The sequence below is a fragment of the Sapajus apella genome, unplaced genomic scaffold (assembly GCF_009761245.1).
Source record: "Sapajus apella isolate SASKATOON/1434 unplaced genomic scaffold, GSC_monkey_1.0 scaffold2, whole genome shotgun sequence".
NCBI classification, from domain to species: Eukaryota; Metazoa; Chordata; class Mammalia; order Primates; family Cebidae; genus Sapajus; species Sapajus apella.
In genome coordinates, this window is record NW_022436942.1 from 62,704,081 (window position 1) to 62,722,961 (window position 18,881).

General features: G+C 45.3%; 1 protein-coding gene and 1 pseudogene across 2 annotated transcripts in view; both read left to right on the forward strand.

Moving 5' to 3' along the window:
• CHST11 (carbohydrate sulfotransferase 11) overlaps window positions 1–18,881 on the forward strand; it is a 312,538-nt gene that overhangs the window by 49,818 nt on the left and 243,839 nt on the right. The gene's annotated exons all lie outside the window — the stretch shown is intronic.
• On the forward strand, window positions 10,585–12,677 carry LOC116557264 (annotated as a pseudogene).

Consider the following 18,881-nt stretch of genomic DNA (forward strand, 5'->3'; position numbering starts at 1 on the left):
AGAGGTTCTTTTTTGGCTTACAGACACCTATTAGACTGGCCTCGGTAACTTTTGCCCACAAACCCCAGATTTATGCCAGAAATCCAGCCTGGCAGAACAGAGCTGTTATAGACACCAGCAGTTCTATTCTACCTGGGGGCTAGTTCCCTTTCCCAGGGGACGTTTAGCAATGCTGGAGACATTTTGGTCATTCATTATGACTTGTAAAGTGGTGAGAGTGGCTACTGGCATCTAGTCAGTAGAAGCCAGGGATGCTGCAGAGGATCGCACCGCCCACAACCCCCAGCAGAGAGCTGCCGAGTACATGATGTCAGTAGTTCAGAGGCTGAGCAACCCTGTTCTAGATGAGTGCTTCTCAGACTTCACTGTGCACTCCCTGGGTCCTGATTTAATAGGTCTGGGGTGTGGCCTGAGAGTCTGTATTTCTGAAAAGCTCCTGGGTGACATTGATGCTGCCTGTCTGGGGCCCACACTTTGCATAGCGAGTATTTTAAGAGCAGTTGATTTCAGAGTAACTCAGGGTTGGAGTCACAGCTGTACTATTAACTAGCTGCTCGACCTTGGACAAGTTGCTTTAACCTCTGTCACCTTAAGTCTCTTAAGTTTCTTCATCTGTAAAATGGAGATCGTATCACTTAGGGCCAAATTAGGTAATATATGTAAAGAGCTTAACACAGGTTATTGGCCTTGGCAAGCATTCAGCAAATGTAGCTGTTTCCTTCACTCCCTTATTATTTGCTTAGTAGTTCAGCTTTAATTGTCCATTGTTTCTACCTGTTTTGTGTCTTGTGCTTTGCTGTAAAAAAATAAGATGAGGTGAGAGGTGACTGAAAGCATCATCTCTGTGATGGGGAATTATAAAGATAACTAGCGTTGTTTTCACTCCTAAGTCACCCCACCTTCTGTCACTGGGTGGGAAGTGAGGCTGGAACAGGACTTACAATCAACTCAAGGACAAACATTTTGAGAACTGGGGGCGTCACCAAGTCATTCTTCAAATCCTGGAAACATGGTATTCTCCACTCACTCAACAAGTGACTATGGAAGGAATGTCCCAAAAATCTGGTGTCTGATTTGTGCGTTTCCATTCATATGGTTTTGGGGAACACAAAGAAGCATGACAAGCGAACACAGATATCCAATTTCATCAGCATCCTGAAATACTTAAGTCACCTATTGCAGGTGTATTTCAGAGTGGGTTGTAAGCATGGGATTCAGTTTCGTTCAAAGTCCAACATTGCCACGTATTAGCTGTGTGACCTGGGGGTTATATAACATCACAAAGCCTCAGTTTCCTTGTGTCTAAAATGGGAGAAAAATAGTATCTGTTTCTAGAGTTGAAGTGAGGCGGAGGCGAGATGACGTATGCCAATTACTTTATGACTTGGGGAGGACGGGCCTGCACTTGGGTAAGTCTGTTTTCAAATGTTGGAGTGCAGGAATCACATGGAAACTTACTTAGAGGTCCCCCACAGATAGTCGCTTCATTAGGGCCGGGATGAGGCTTGGAACCTCCATTTCAAACAGGCACCCCCAAGGATTCTAGCTCGGAGGTGCCACTTTGAGAAACACTGTCCAGGTGCTAAATTTATAGCTATCACCTTTGGGATTCTGGTGTCTGGCAAAGATGGAAACTGTGCAGGAAACATTCCCTGGGTGGGAGGGCTAAGATGACACAGTAACTCTTGAGAGTTGCTCGGACAGACCTTTTATCTTGGCAGCGGCTTGTGCTTTCTTTGCCAAGCTGTCATTCGTTACTTGGCTAGAGGAGGGACCACGGGCAGGGGAGAGGGGACATATACAGCTGGCTGTCAGAACAGTTGACCTCTAAATGGGATAACCTCAGAGCCAGGCATAAGCAATCTGGAAACAAGGAGGGGAGGTGATGGAATGTGGGGGCAGAGGCAGGTGCTGGAGACATTGCTGCAGACTTCCTGGAAGGGACTGCCAAGCTGGAAGATTTGGAGGGGAGGAGCGCAGCTGGAGAGAGAGCCCCTGCTGGCTCCAGGTGCTGGCCCCAGAAGGCATCTTTGAAGAGAAAGGTCTGAGCTGCAACGGTTCAGTGCAGGGACAGGTGGGGTAAGCCCAGGTGTGCTGGGTTCCCTCTGCGTGTTGCAGAGCTCCTGGGGAGGGCAAGGAAGTGGAGTGTGAGCATATGGTCTCCATCACTGCCAACCTAAATCAATGACTGGAGAGGCCGAATGCTGCCAATTAGCAGGCTATCCAGAGCCCCTTCTCCCAGCCCAGCAGCCCCACCTGGGAGCCAGGTAGCATACTTTGCCTCATGCTGAGATAGACTCTGCTTTTGCTGCTTCCTTGAGAGAAGTTCCAACACATGAAAATGGCTAAGGGCAAAGACTTTGGCACCACTGCTTGCTTTCAGATCGCCACTTTTGCCAGCCCTGCCATCTGGATCCTGTTTCTTCCCTTCTCTGGGCCTTAGTTTCTCCATCTGTAAAATGGGAATGACAGTGATAGTACTCATCAGTTATTGCCACCACAGTGCTGCCCAGCAAACTACCTCAGTAGCACACAATAGTAAGTGTTGTCACACATCTGGTCTGACCAGAGGGCTTTGCTGATCTTGGCTGGCCTTGCTCGCGTGTCTGGATGGCTTTGGCTGGAGAAATGACTGAGATGATTTGTCTCAGCTTCCTGTGTCTCTCTCATCCTCCTCTAGTGGTGTAGCCCAGGCAAATGCTCATGGATCTGGCAAAGGTACAAGAGCCAGTGAGCCACTCATGTAACTGCTTTTAAGTCCTTTTCTCATCCCCTGTCCACCATGTTTGCTGCCATCCCATTGGCCACAGCAAGTCACATGGCCGAGCCCAGCGTCAAGGCTCCTGGCAGACTGCCCTGCCCTGGATGGCACTGCAGAGTTGTAGCACCAAGGGAGTGCATCAGGAGGTGTATGGAATTGGGGTGATTTTTCAATCTACCATGAGTACTAACCTCACAGTTTCATATGTAAGGACACCCTCACCTACTTACGAGTCTAGGACAGAGGGTGCTCACTGGTCTTCTTGCCCTTGAGCCACACCCAGATTAGGAATTCTTTTCTCCTCTGACTTCTGGTAGCTCCCTCCATATACTGTTCTATTTTCCCCACCTGTGACACCTTTGTGCTGCTGTTCCTTCTGCCTGTAATACCTGCCCCTTGGCTTACCAATCTGATCAGCTCAGCTCTGGGGTCAGATTGTTTGGGTTTGAAGCTGGTTCATGTCATTTATTTAAAGCTTCATGACCCTGGCACATTTCTCACCCTCTCTGGGCTTCAGTTGCTTCCTCTGTAAAGTAAGTATCCTCACTTCCTTTCCTCACTGCCAGGGTTGTTGTGATTAAGAGTTGTAAAGCGCATATCAGCATCTGCAAAAAAAAACCCAAAAAGAAATGCTCAATAGGGGTGTGCTTTTGTCAAGCACACCTTTATACTTTGCCCTGTGGCTGTAGAAGCAAGGGTGTGCATCACATTCCATAACTGGGAAAAACGAAGCAAAATAAACTTTTTAATCTTGAATAACAGGGTCACTCTCTCTCATTCTGGTCCCCTGAATAAAAGAAATCTTGACCATTTTCCATAAGCCTGGATTATCCAACCAACAGCTTTATCCTTAACTTGGTGATGATGATATGATTGCTTCTTGTGGATATGATCACCAAATGAGAAATGTGGCAGTGGTGGAGGTAAATATCTCTTGTGATTATTTATGTGGTGTGACAGTCTTTCTGATAGCCAGTCCCTTTGAACCTCTTTGCAAGTAAGATTTTTTCTTTCTTAAATACTTTTATCTTCCTTCTATGCTACTGTTACCACTGCTGTTTCTAGCACTACCACTACCACCGTCACTGCCATGATTACCCCCACTGCCACCATCATGACCACCATCACTTCGGCACAGCCAGAGCAACTATTAGCCTTCAAACCCCTGCCAGGTCATCTTCCCTATGATGACTTCCTTTTCTTTTCTTTCTTTCTTTTTTTCTTCTTTTGAGATGGAGTCTCGCCCTGTCACGCAGGGTAGAGTCCAATGGCACGATCTTGGCTCACTGCAACCTCCGCCTCCTGGGTTCAAGTGATTCTCCTGCCTCAGTCTCCAGTTCCGAGTAGCCGGGATTACAGGCGCCTGCCACCACACCCAGCTAATCTTTGTATTTTTAGTAGAGATGGGGTTTCACCATGTTGGCCAAGCTGGTCTCAAACTCCTGACCTCATGATCCACCCACCTTGGCCTCCCAAAGTGTTGGGATTACAGGTGTGAGGCACTGTGCCCAGCCTACGATGACTTTCTTAACCTGTTTTCCCGAAACAAGTAATAACATTTTCCCCACCCAAATCCATCTTGAATTCCCATGTGTTGTGGGAGGAAGCTGGTGTGAGGTAATTGAATCCTGGGGGCAGGTCTTTCCTGTGCTGTTCTTGTCATAGTGAATAAGCCTCACAAGATCTGATGGTTCTGTAAGGGGGAGTTTCCCTGCCCAATCCCTCTTTTAGCCTGCTGCCATCCATGTAAGACGTGACTTGCTCCTCTTTGCCTTCCACCATGATTGTGAGGCTTCCCCAGCCATGTGGAAGTGTTAGCTCATTAAATCTCTTTCTTTTGTAAGTTGCCAAGTCTTGGGTATGTCTTTATCAGCAATGTGAAAAGGGACTAAGACAGCATTCTATTATTTTGTATCTTTTACATGCTTCTGTTTTAACACAACATATTTGAAGTATAGTTTTTGTTTATGAGTCTCCTATTTTCCCCTATATAAGGGGACAGAAAGCATATCTCTGTACTTTAGCATCTAAGAGAAGGATCTGGCATATAATAGATGCCCAATTTATACCTGTTGAACATTGACAGAGGAGTTTCATCTTACTCTTGTGATAGATAGTCTTGTTCTAAAACCAGAGATTGCAGTAAAAGGCTCCCATCCCCCACCAACCATGGTTGCAGAGGTGTATAGTAATAGAGTGGAACTCTTGAATGACATGAGACATTGGAATTCATGGATAGGCACATGCTAGCAAGCCTGAGAGCCAGTGGGGCCTCTAATTTAGATATTTATAAATGGACTTTCCATATTGCCTGTGTTATTTAAGATACCATGAAGTTCTGTAACATAAGCCCTAAAATCTTGGTGAATGAACACAAGAAAAACTGATTTCCCACTGATGTGAAATAAATTCTTGATTAGGTGTTCTTGGTTGGGCAACTCTCCTCCACTGGGTGTTTCAGGGAGCCAGGCTCCTTCCATCTTGAGGATCTTCCATCTTTAACACAGGCTTTGAAGGCCACCCTGAAGGTCATCTACTCTTTTGGCATCTGGCTGGAGGGGATAAGGACACTGAGCTTACTGAACAGGCCCAGAAGAGGTCCCCTTCACTTCTGCTCCCATTCCATGGGCCAGAACTTGGTCTTGAGGAGGCTGACAAATGTAGTCATCCACGCATTCATTTTTTTGTTTAGCAAGACCTCATACAACAGTGTTTATGCAAGAGATATGCTGAAACATTTTTTTACAACTCTATCTGGCTTTCTACTGTTAAACCGATCTTAACCAAACCCTACTTCCTTTTCATGCCCATTGGTCCTAGACTACAGCCATGTGACTACATAAGGGCCCTTGAACCAGAAATGGGGGAAGGATCGGAGACTGTGAGCTGCTGTTGGCAATTTATGCATGATGAAGATAAGAATGCTACTTTGTGCTGCTCTTAGAACCCAGTTCATTTTTAGGCTGAATGTTTATATGGCTGGGAGCTGCGGGAAACACCATGACCACCTTGCTTGGTTTAAAGCCTTTGAGATCAGTGATGGCTGAATGTGCTTCCAGCAGCAGAATCCAGCAGCAGAATTTAATCTGCAGGGAGTGGGTGACTATTAAATTCAGTGAATGCAGAAAAACTGTGCTCCTCACTCCTCTTTGTGGAAACACTGTTTGTACAGCATGTCTTCCATAATCAATACAAGGGAGACACTAATGAAGAGAATGTGTTGTTTAGCAGACAAAGCCTTCCCTTTGTTGCGATTGAGATGCTAGTTAATTTCCTGGGAGTGTATTTATGAGAAGTTGGTTAGTGATTCTTGTAAGTGTATGTGACTTTCTCGATTTTTTTTTTAAGAGAGAGGAGTCAACAACCCACTGTATTACTGTAAAATGTTTGATAGCTTGTAATTCGAGGAATGCACTTATGAGAGCCTAGTCTTATAGATTTGGGAAATTTATACATACTTTAAAATGAGTAGGTTGGAGGGGGAACTTTAAACATGTATATTTTGCTTAAAAAAAAAAAACCCCGGTCAGGCACGGTGGCTCACGCCTGTAATCCCACCACTTTGGGAGGTGAGGCAGGTGGATCACGAGGTCAGGAGATCGAGACCATCTTGGCCAACATGGTGAAACTCCGTTTCTACTAAAAATACAAATATTATCAGAGTGTGGTGGTATGTGCCTGTAATCCCAGCTACTTGGTAGGCTGAGGCAGGAGAATAGCTTGAACTAGGGAGTTGGAGGTTGCAGTGAGCCGAGATCACGCTAGTGCACTCTAGCCTGGGGACAGAGCGAGACTGCGTCTCAAGAAAACCAAACCAAAACAAAAAACCCCAAAACCTTTTGTTTGAAATTGCCATAAAGCAAAGCATTATGGGAGATAAATTTTCTAGACTTTGTGTGTGGAATTTCAACGAGAAAGATAAGTTGGACAAAATGCTGGAGAAGTTGGGGACAACCTTGGGTTGAATTAGTCTCCACTTTCAGGGAGTTTAAAGCCTAAGTTCCCTTCCGTTTTTCAAAAGTTTTCATCTGTCTTGTTTAATAATAGAACCTCTCTTCCTCCTCCCAGCCTTGTCCTCACCTCCCTTCAGGCAAGCAGGGACTTCCTTCTTTGCATTGCTCAGGAAATTATGTTTCCCACTTGCGAGGCTGGCCAAAGAAACTTCTTTGGAACCTGGAGAGCGGGATGCCAGTTTCTGCCTTTCTGCTTTCTGCTCGTAGAAGGCTTGTGCTGTATGTTATTATCGGGTCTTGCTGGCTTTCTTCTGGGTCTTCTTGCTTTCCTGAGTTTGAATCCACAGTATGTTACAGCAAATGCAGTTGACAGTCAGTGGTATAGCTGGACCACGCATGGCCCATTTCATGGCTTTTTTAGTTTACTAAATATTATGCCACCTTGCCTCGGTCATGAAATGGTTTAAAAACATAATGCTTTGGAACTGAGAAGTTCTGGTTGGTGAGTTTTCTGGTCAATGGAAGGGAATGACCTTGGGCAGAGTCTGTGACCACCAGTGCATTATCTATCCTTGCAGAGCCTCAATTCCTTCGCTTGGAGACTAGGTATACTATCGCTTTCCTCATTAGGGCTGCTGGGAGAATGTAGCTGAGGTTCCTGGGTACTTGACAAATGCAGGAGTCAGTAATGGTAACCACAGTCATCTCTGGGTATCCATGGAGGATTGGTTCCAGGACCCCTCTCAAATACCGAAATCCAAGGAAGCTCAAGTCCTCCATATGAAATGGCGTAGTATTTGCATATAACCCATACACATCCTCCCATATGCTTTAATCATCTCCAGATCACTTAAGATATTAATAACTAATACAGTGTAAATGCTATGTGAGTGGTTGTTACACTGTTTTGTTTTTTATTTGTACTTTTAAAATTATTGTATATTTTCCCCCTATTTATTTTAAATCTGTAGTTGATGTAATCTGTAGATGCACAGCCTGAAGTTATAGAGGGCTGACTGTGCTATTAGTTATTGAGATATACAAAATCACTATTAATGAGAGATTTAAAAATGTCCAGGGTAGGCTGGGTGTGGTCCCTCAAGCCTGTAATCCCAGCACTTTGGGAGGCCGAGGTGGGCAGATCACCAGGTCAGGAGTTCAAGACCAGCCTGGCCAGCATAGTGAAACCCAGTCTCTACTAAAAATACAAAAATTAGCTAGGTATGGTGGCAGGCACCTGTAGTCCCAGCTACTCGGAGGCTGAGGCAGGAGAATGATTCAAACTGCGGGAGTTGGAGGTTGCAGTGAGCTGAGATTGTACCACTGAACGCCAGCCTGGTCGAAACAGTGAGACTCGAGAGGGAGAGAGAAAAAGAAAAGTCCAGGGTAAGATGTGGCACATATACACCATGGAATATTACGCAGCCATCAAAAATGATGAGTTCGTGTCCTTTGTAGGGACATGGATGAACTTGGAAGCCATCATTCTCAGCAAACTGACACAGCAGAAAATCAAACACCGTATGTTCTCACTCATAGGTGGGTGTTGAACAATGAGAACACATAGACACAGGGAGGGGAGCACTACACACTGGGGTCTGTTGGGGGGAAATAGGGGAGAGACAGCAGGGGGTGGGGAGTTGCGGGGGATGGCATGGGGAGAAATGCCAGATATAGGTGAGGGGGAGGAAGGCAGCAAATCACACTGCCACGTGTATACCTATGCAACAATCTTGCATGTTCTTCACATGTACCCTAAAATCAAAAAAAAAAAAAAAAAGAAAAGTCCAAGGTAAAAAGAAAATGAAATAGATTATCAGAAGCAGTGATTTTCTGGTATGATTTTACTTTGTAGTGAGCTAGAGGATCCTTTATGGAGGCAAATTCATTCTAGTTAGTAGTATCTATGATATCATTTAAGGCTCCTGTTTTATAGATTCAGTTCCACAAATATTTATTATCAAGTGCCTGTGTTATGTCAGGTGGTATGCTAGGAACTGTTCAGTTAAAAAGATAGGAAAAATAAGTCAGGGTGTTCTCCTGCCCAGGCCTTATAGCTGGGATGATTCTCTGTCCCAGTTTTTCCTGGACAGTCCCATTTACTGCTCTTGTCCTAGCATAATTATGAACAGTGCTCCCTTTTAAGTGTCTTGGTTTGGGAAACCAATTATAGGGTCACCAATATAGGCTATTATTGAGGCGGAGGGAGTTTCTCCAGAAAAGGACTATGGAAGTTTTTCTAAACAGAAAGGAGCATGATGAAAAGTATTTTCCAGGGAGTTGAATTCAGGCTAGATGGTTAGTTGTAGGACCAGCAAAGAGGTGGGAGAGGGGAAAGCATTTTGGAGATAGAGTAAGCCAGATACTACCAATATAATGGGCAAGACCCAACTGGAGGTGCCATCTTGAATTTCAGAGTATGAAGAACAGCCTCAGGTGCCCAGCCTTTTTTGTTTAGGTTTCACCAATCATGAAGAACAGCCTCAGGTGCCCAGCCTTTTTTGTTTAGGTTTCATCAATCAGCATGTCTCAGATGTTTTCTTGGAGACTCCATTAGGCTTTAACAATTGCCTTAAAAATTCCCCAGCAAACGTGTTTTGGGAGTAGGAAGCAACTACAGGTTGCATATGAGATGCTGAGCTAGGTCATTGGTTTATATGGCATTTCACTCCTGAGTCTAGGTATACAGGTCTTGAGGGGTGGAGCTCAAGGTTACCTTTGCATTTCTGCCTGACTTTGGGTTGGTGGGGGAAGGGGAGGTGGGCCAGGGTAGTACCCTTCCTTGACTTAGTGCTTAAAATTGGAAACACAGAAGCTTAGTATTTCTGTGCCATGTGTCACATACATGGGGAGAATACTGGTTGCAAAAACTTCAGAGAGAGTTAAAAGGTGATACTTTGTATATTCAGAGATTACTGTTAAATTGGTAAGAAAGAGGAGTGCTGTTCAGACTTCTCAGATCTGGGAGGTAAATCTCCCCCAGCCCGTGTTTGCATTTGATTTGAGTATCTTAATTACCATTCTAGAATGTTTGTGAAATTAAGGTGGAAAAAAGAATTCTGGCTTAGGTACTAACATATAACCCCTGTGTGTTTATTACGAAACCTTCACCTTTAGGATTCTCATCTGCAATCCTTGGCAACACAACAATTTTCTGTGTCATTAACTTTTTCCTGTAACACCAAAGGGCAGGAGGGTGCTGGCCTCCCCCTTTTCTTTCTCCAAGGCAAGTTGAATGGCTCTCTGTGCCGTAAGATGGATGGTAAGCCTCTTGTTTCTTTGGTATTTGTGTCTTCACACAAGAATCTTTGCTGATTTCAGTGCTCTATTCACTGGAATACTCCCTGCTATCTCTGAGTCAATGGTGGATTAGTTGAGGTCTTTGTATTTATTATTGGCAAGGTTTCAAGAAAGTCCATTAAATGCAGGAAGAATTCTAGCAGTGGCATCAGAAGGCTAAGGCTCGACAACCTTGGATAAGTCACCGTCTGAGTCTGTTTATGTTGCTATAAAGAAATACCTAAGGTTGAGTCATTTTTTTGAGATGGAGTCTCATTTTGTCACCCAGGCTGAAGTGCAGTGGTGCAATCTTGGCTCACTGCAACCTCTGTCTCCACGGTGCAAGCAATTCTCCTGCCTCAGCCTCTTGAGTAGCTGGGATTACAGGCATGCACCACCATGCCTGGCTCATTTTTGTATTTTTAGTAGAGACAGAATTTCACCATGTTGGCCAGGCTAGTCTTGAACTCCTGACCTCGTGATCCGCCTGCCTCGGCCTCCCAAAGTGCTGGGATTACACTGCACCCGGCCAGGCTGAGTCATTTTTAAAGAAGAAAGGGTTAGAGCTGGGCGAGCATTGCGGGCTGAGCAGGGGCTGCAGGGAAGTGGAAGGGCAGACTGATAAAATGCAGACCCCCAGCCCTACTCATTTCTTCAGCTCTGATCTGCTGTTGTACCAGGGATCTAATCAGGCTCGTGTCTGCCTCCTTCGTGAATAGATCAGAGAATTCATCTAAACAGACTTCCTACAGCAGCTCCCCACTCTAGGTGGCCACATGGGAGTTCCAGACCAGTGCTGTCTCCCAGGACGTTGACACAGCAGCCATATTTATTGGCGTTGGGGCAGCCACAGTTGTTGTGGGCGGTTCAGGGGCTGGCATTGGAATGGTGACTGGCAGCTTGATCATTGGCTATGCCAGAAACCTGTCTCTTAAGTGGCAGCTCTTCTCTTATGCCATTCTGGGCTTTGCCCTGTCTGAGGTGATGGGGCTCTTGTGTTTGATGGTTGCCTTCCTCATCCTCTTCGCCATGTGAGACTGCCTGTCCCTGCTGCTGCGACTCCACACCATTCCTGGTGCTGGGATATGCTACGCTTTACAACATTTCTCTAAAACAAAACAAAACAAAAACAAACCGTAAAAGAAAAAAGAAATAGAAGTTTACTTGGCTCACAGTTCTGCAGGTTGTACATGAAGCATGAGGTCAGTGTCTGGTTTTGGTGAGGGCTTCAGGAAGCTTCCACTCAGGATGGAAGGCAAAGAAAAACTGGCCTATCACATGGTGAGGGAGGGTGCAAGGGAGAGAGGGGAGGGAGGTGCCAGGCTCTTCTTAACAGTCAGATCTTGTGGTAACCAAGAGAGTGACAACTTACTCATTCCCCCAGGATGGGAACATCTGCCCCCATGACACACTAGGCCTCATGTCCAACACTGGCCATCATGTTTTAACATGAGATCCAAGGGGACAAATATCTGAACTATATCAGTGAATCACTTTGTGCCTCAGTTTCCTCAGTGGTAAACTGGGGTAAAGAAGGATATGAAGAACCAACCTGTTACAGTTGTTCTGAGGATGAATGAGATGGCCATTGTGAAAGGACTCTGGGCCGTTTTAATGTGGTGTCACATTATTGAATAAACCATCGAAATTCATTGCCAAATCTAGCCCATCTCAAGCTTTTGTACAGCCTGTGAGCTAAGAATCATCTTTACATTTAAAAATGGTTGAGGAAAAATATCAAAAGAAAAATAATATTTCTTGACACATGAAAAGTCTATGAAATTCAAATTTCAATGTCCTTAAATAAAGTTCCACTGGCACTCAGCCATGCTTCCTCGTTGGTATATTTTCTGTGCCACTTTTGTGCAATAACGGCAGAGTTGAATAGCTGCTCCACAGACTGGGTGGGTCTGTGAAGCTGAAGACACTTATCTGGCCCCTTACAGGAAAAAAAGTACCAGCCCCTGATATAGAACAGTGGTTATATGGTGATTATTGTTCATCTTGCAGCAAGATGAACCAGGTTCTGCACAGGGATCTTTCCCTCTGATGGTGTTAAAGCTTGGGGAAAGCTAAAGCCCTCAAATTCCTAGGGAAGAAGTCAAAGCTAGCTTGTTTTTTCATTCATTCATTCATTCATTCATTCATTCATTCAATCGTTGTTTCACCAAATATCCTTTGAGTTCCTGCTATGTGCCAGACACTGTTAGGGGTGGTGAGGAAAATGTAGTGACACAGGAGAAAATGCCAGCCTTCCTGGAGCTTACAGTCTAGCAGGAGGAGTAAGATAATACTCAAATAAAAACTCCTGACTCACCTGAGGGTGACGGCTGCTATGGAAGGGCTGGAGGAGAGAGTGAGGACTGTCAGGAAGGGCCTTACTGAGAAGGCCATAGGTGATGTGAAGGAGGGGGTATGTGAGCCCTGAACCTATATGATGGGGCTGGGGCAGAGGGAAACGCAAGTTCAGAAGCCTTGGGGTGTGAGCGTTGGAGATGGTCAAAGGGGGGCAATGTGCACAGGTATTTTTGTGTGTTTTTAATTTTCAGCATTGGCTACAGAGCTGTGACAATCTGATATATGGTCCTGTTTAAAAACTTTTATTTCGGGTGGGGCACGGTGGCTCACACCTCTAATCCCAGCGCTTTGGGAGGCCGAGACAGGCAGATCACAAGGTTAAGAGATTGAGATCATCCTAGCCAACATGGTGAAACCCCGTCTCTACTAAAAATACAAAAATTAGCTGGGCATGGTGGCACATGCCTGTAATCCCAGTTACTCGGGAGGCTGAGGCAGGAGAATTGCTGGAACCTGGGAGGCGGAGATTGGAATGAGCCGAGATCGCGCCCCTGCACTCCAGCCTGGGCAACAGAGCAAGGCTCCATCTGAAAGAAAAAAAAAATGATCTTGTCTTCAGAACAGTAGAAAACACGAAGGGAGACAATGTAGTGTGGTGGATAAGAGAAGGGGTTCCAGGCAGATCAGAGTTGAAGCCCCGCCTTGGCAGTATGGACATTGAGGGCTGAACAAAATCTTCGTTGCAGGAAGCTATCCTGTGCAGCGCAGGCAGTTCAGTAGCATTCCTGGCCTTTACTCACTATATTTGTTGTGATAACCAAAAATGTCTCCAAACAATGTCACATGTCCCCTAGGGGCAACATTGGGCAAATATTAGTTGGGAGAGCAGAGACCCTAGCTCCTGCTTCTCTCTTGTTCACCTGTTCTTCAGCAGAGAGCATGGTGTCTGTTCATATCCTGGTGAGAAGCGTATTTATATAATTTATATGATTGGCTCAGATCCTTGTGTGAAAATACAAGCTACTAAAATGATTATCTTTGCAATTTTTTTCATTGCTTTTTTTTTCTCTTACTAGTCGTCATCCCTTATGTGTGACTGCCTTTGACAATTTCCAAATTGACCTGTGAAGCAATGAGGTGGCCATCATTTCTTCCATCCACTTGGTTGGAAGGAGAGGGCCTAAGAGCTTATGAAACATGCCTGAGCCTTCTGAGTCCATGTCTTTGACCCATCTGAACTCCAGGAGGGGAGATGGGCAGATAAAAGAGTGAGGTGCTTTTATACTGTTCCTCTGAGGCTCGCTGGTAACACACCATCCATTGAAAATTGGCCTCTTTGCCTGGGGGAGCCCTGAGGACGTGCTGACTCCTAAAGGGACACCTTGCTGTAAAGAGGAAGAGAAGCTTCAGGCACCAAGAGGAAGGGGCGCATTAGGAGAGCCTAGAAGAAATGTGTTTTTGAATTTTATTCCTTGTTGGGCTTATTTGGATTTATTTCTTATTCTCTGCCTTTTATCCTGTGCCTAAGTTGATCATGGAGCAAAGTGTTCCTGTTTGTTCTTCCTTCCAGAGTTACAAATGGTAAAAAGACAATAACTGATGTTTACTGAGCACTTCTGTGCTCTAAGCACTCTTCATGCATTCTCTTTCCCCACCCCCCTTCCAAATCCCCTCCATCATGGCTGTTATTGCCGCTTAAAGATAAAGGAAGAGGCCTGTGACGTTTAGTAAGTTTCTGGGCTGAGCGGTTCAGTAACTGGGGGAAGCTGGAATTTGATCTCTGCAGCCTTTTTCTTTTGCAAACTCTTGGGTGCACCATAAGAGAAGCCCAAGAATTGTCCAGTAAAATTAAAACTGCACCCCAAAGCTCAGCACCTGGGAGGATTCCTGGGCTTCATCATCAGAGCCTTTTATTGCATCCATGCTTGGATGAGTCTCTTGAAGCCAATTTAATCCCGGTGTGTCTGTACAAGGGAGCAGCAAGCTATCGACAGCCTCATATTTTGGTTATCAGTGCCCTCTTCCTTCTGAAGCTTGTCAGTTTTAATGTCTGGAGAACCAGGGGGTAGTGCAGGGGCTTCCAGAGCCCTGTTTGCAATCACTGCCTACAGACCAGAGCTTCTCACACTTAGATGCATGCGGGGCTTCCTGGGGTTGGGGTTAAGTTACAGGTTGTGATTTCATAGGCCCGGCCTGGGGTCTGATCCTGCATTTGTAACCAGCTCCTGGGTGATGACGCTGAGGCGGTTGTCCTCTGGCCACACTGAAGTCCCTAGTTCACCCTACTTCAGAGGCTTCACCAAATTCTTAGATGAGAAATTTTGCCTCAAAAGAGACCTGGGAACCTGGCCCCAGGAAGCATCCCATCTCTGCGGGGAGTGTGGAATCAGCGTGATGGAGGTGAATGACACAGATGGATGTTCCTTAAGCTGACTCCTGATAAGCTTGGGGAAATGAAGCCAGGCATTTTATCATTGCTCCCCTCTCTTTGTGTAGTGTCTAAGACCTTTTGAATACCTGCTATGTATCAGTGCCTTTTCTCACTGAGTATCGTACTGAATGACTTTGGATCTAAGGTCACTTTGGGAGTGAGAAATACCCTCCTCAGAGTCAAGACCACCTTTGAGCCCAGAACTGGTGGCTCATGCATGTGATCCCAGCACTTTAGGAGGCTGAGGTGGGAGGATCACTTGAGCTCAGAAGTTCAAGACCAGCCTGAGCAACATAATGAGACCCTGATTTGACGAAAATAAAAATAAAAAAATTAGCTAGGCATGGTGGCACTTGCCTCTAGTCCCTGCTACATGGGAGGCTGGGGTGGGAGGATTGCTTGAGCCCAGGAGTTCAAGACTGCAGTGAGCCATGATTGTGCCAGGGCACTTCAGCCTGGGCGAGAGAGCGAGACATTGTCTCAAAAAAATAAAAACAAAGACCGCCTTTGAGTCAGCAAGCCTGCCATTCATTTGTAAAACAGGAGCGTGTGAGTAAGAGGAAAGAGTTGGATGCTACACATGTTATCATGTTGTATTTCCTTCAGTAATTATTTGGACTCAGTAAGGGATATTCAGAGGTTGTCAGTTGCCTTTGTCCCAGATTCAACTGGACTGTGATAAAGACCTAGGCAGACATAAAGTGCATACACTGTGTTCTGGGAAGCACTTTGAAGGACCCCGGGCAGATTCCCTGGCATAGTTAATACACCCTGGACTTTCCCTCGCCCTGCATGTGGTGGCTTATGAGAAGAAAGTGAAGAGTAGAAAATCATTTGTGTGTCACTTTGCAGGAAAATCACTTCAGGTAATGAGACAGGATTTGAGCGGGAAGGTGATTATAACCAACCCTTCATTCATTTTTCTACAAAATAGTCAACAGGCAGTCTCCCAAACTCCATAATGAATGTAGCATCTGTCAGCTGGGGATGTTGGGAGGCCTTATTTTTTTAATCTGTGATCCAGTATTAATTTGCCTTAAACAAAAGAATACATTTACTGTGTAATTCTGAGGTTTATGGTGTTTCCACTAAGTCCTTTCATCTTTTGAAAGATGGTGCTATGCATTTTAATAGAAACTGTTGTTTTCTTCAAATCTTTTCTTCATCTTTTTTTTTAACTCTTTCTTCTCTTCAATCAAATTATAGAGTTGGAGCAAATGTCATGTTGAGCTTTGAGGCCCAAGCGTCAAAGGGGGTGTGTGTGTGTGTGTGTGTGTGTGTGTGTGTGTGTGTGTGTGTGTGTCTGTTTTTTTCTTCATAATAGCCCCAACCCTAAACAGGGGTATGGCACAATACTTCTTATGAACAAAAGTGCTACTTGTCTACAAGGGGACTTGAGCCTTCACTAATTGTATATGATTTGGCTTTTTGTGTTGTCTGTATGACGTTTAACCACACAGTCAATTATAGACTTCCTTTAAGGAATTTCCAGGAAACCCCCTTACCGTAAGAGTTTAAATTAATGTTTTGCTAGTTTAATGACAGCAGCTGGGAAAGGAAGCACCTTTCAGACCATTAGCTAAAGACAACTTCCTTTAAACTTAGAGGAGGGTACAATACAGTAATCTGCCCCAGTGCGTTAAGAATCATCAGTGCCTCAAGGCAGTCACATGATGGGTTTTGACCTCAGTGGGGAGAGGTGTGGGTAGAACCCCCTAACCTGTAGAAGAATCTGTAGAAAAGTGAGATGAATGCCTTTCTCTTAAGGCTGTCACTTGTCCAATTCCAACTCCCTCTTTAGTAACCACCTCCCTCCCTCCCAGCGAAGTGACTCAGGGAGCCAGTTATTATGGCCCTGCTTGATGGATAATTACTGGTTGAGGCTTGATTTGACATCAGCGTTTTGCATGATAGCCTGTTAGATTTGCTTGGCTCAAATTGATATTTTCATTTCCCTAAGTCTGCAGTGTGGAAACACGGTTGCAATGGGGTTTGCCAAGATGGAATGATTTCCTGTGCTGTGGCAGGACCAGGGCAGCTGTTCTGAGAACTCTTGCGGCAAAGCCTTCGCAGTTGGTTTTGTTGAAGGCTTTTCTGCAGGTGCAGGGTTGGTTCCTAAAGGACAGTAGTCTGGTTTTCCTAGGAAACCACTCTTGGAGAGTGCGTGTGTTTAATTTAGGAGGCACAGCTGTGCAAGGGACTGGACCTCCATCAGGGAACGGGGTGGTGCAAGAGCTCCGTATTCTTTATGCCTCAGCCTCATTCCTAGTTGCTCATGTCAGAAATGATGAAAGGTGTCTGTTGTCTCTGTGCACACCTATGCTACAGGCAGTAAGGGATGAGGTAGCAAAACCAGTTCACTGCTTATCAGCTGGGAGGCTTCAGGAGAGTCTCTGAACCACTGAGCATTAGTTTCTTTATCTGTCCAGTGGGCCCAATGCCACCTGCTCTGCTCATCTCCCAGGATATTACATGCCACATAAGCTAATGGAGAAGTAAATGCTTTAAAAGCCTAAAGGAGTGGACGTGGTGCATTCTGTGAGAGGCAGAGGACTAGTTAGTGATTAGTTTGCTGGGTGGGAGCAGCAGTCCTTAGTTTAAGAAGGGCTGGGTTTTTTTTTGTTTTTGTTTTTTTAAAAAAACAACCTGTTAGTCTACTATAGGATAGATGGTTCTAGCATTTGAAATTCTAAAGCACTTGTTGAAGGGGATTCTTAGGATGGCCTAATTTTGTTCACGCATAGGCTCTTTTTCCTGGGACATGATCCTAGCAGTGTTCAGGATAAGCCCTGTCCATCAAGCCAGTGCAGTGAACTGTTCTGTGGCTGGAACTCAATCTGTCCCAGGCTCACAGCAGGGGAGGGGGGATGGTAGGGGCTTTTGAATTCCCTTGAGGGCACTTGGCCTTTGCCTGTATCTGCTCAGGAAGTCAGACAGAAAGTCTGCAGCCAGTGGCGTGTGCAGCTACCCCTTCTGTTCTCTGGCCCTGTAGACTTGTGGTCCTTTTGTTTTAAAGTCGACTGCCTGATATTCCTTTGAAATGTGTGAGTCCAGTGGGAAAGAATTGAACAGATTCTGAATCTTAATGGTGGATTTAAAAAATCTATTTAGGGAATCAGAGCATCACTTAATTAGACATGTCTTTTTTTTCCCCCAGCTGCCCTAATTAAATAGTAATCATCATAAGGATAAGGATAATAGTTGAGCTCAGTGTCCTGTCTCCCAGTGACATTACTCAATACATATTTGTTCTAGGAGTAGCTGAACGACTTGGAGATCCGAAGGAAGATTTGGAGATTGGCCATTGTATCTGAGTCCATCCTGGTGGGACATTTAAGGCGAACATTCTTTTTCTCTGGGTCTCTACCTTTTCCTTTTCCCATGTAACTATTTTCTCCTTATCTGCATGCTTTTCTGCAATGCATATCCACAACAGGTGAGCCTGGGTGAATATCATTACACGCAGGATGGTTTTTCTCCCTTCTCTGTGGTCTGCCTTTTGGGATTCAATCCCCCTGTTTATCTGGTCAGCTTCGTTGTGACTATGGATCTTGGTTTTGTCTATTGACAGAGATGGCAAGGAATTTGAAGGTGATTTTTTTTTACCTCTTCATTTTATAAACTTGGGCTCTCCGTGAAATGACTTGCCCAAGAATACACTGAGTGAGTGAGGCGGTCATAGAGAGCTAGCTGGCCTGGCGCTTAGCGCTGACCTAACTCCAGGAAGGTCACTGCATCTAGCTTCTGCCCCAAAGCATTCTGGGAAGAAATGATATCCTTCTGCTAAGAGAATGAGGGCCGGATGGAGGTGTCCTGCATAAGGGTGTCAAAGTATTTCACTCTGTCCTCTGGGGATCCTACAGTGATTCTTGGATTCTGTACATGCTGAGGGAAAGTAGATTTGAGTCTACTCCACTGTCTGATTGAAACGGGCCTCTCCTGTCCCCAGCCTGGTGAGGTGTATCTTGTTTCCCTGCCAGTGGGCATTTTCTGCCTTCATCCCTGCTCATGGCTGCTGAATGGGTCACCCAGGCTGGGGCAGGCTGAACTGCAGGCTAATGAAATTGTTTGGCCCAGTTCCTGCTTGGTGAAATCTGACAGGATCTTATCACCCTCTCTGTGCCCGGAAAATTGGACTCTCCTGGAGCTTATAAAATTG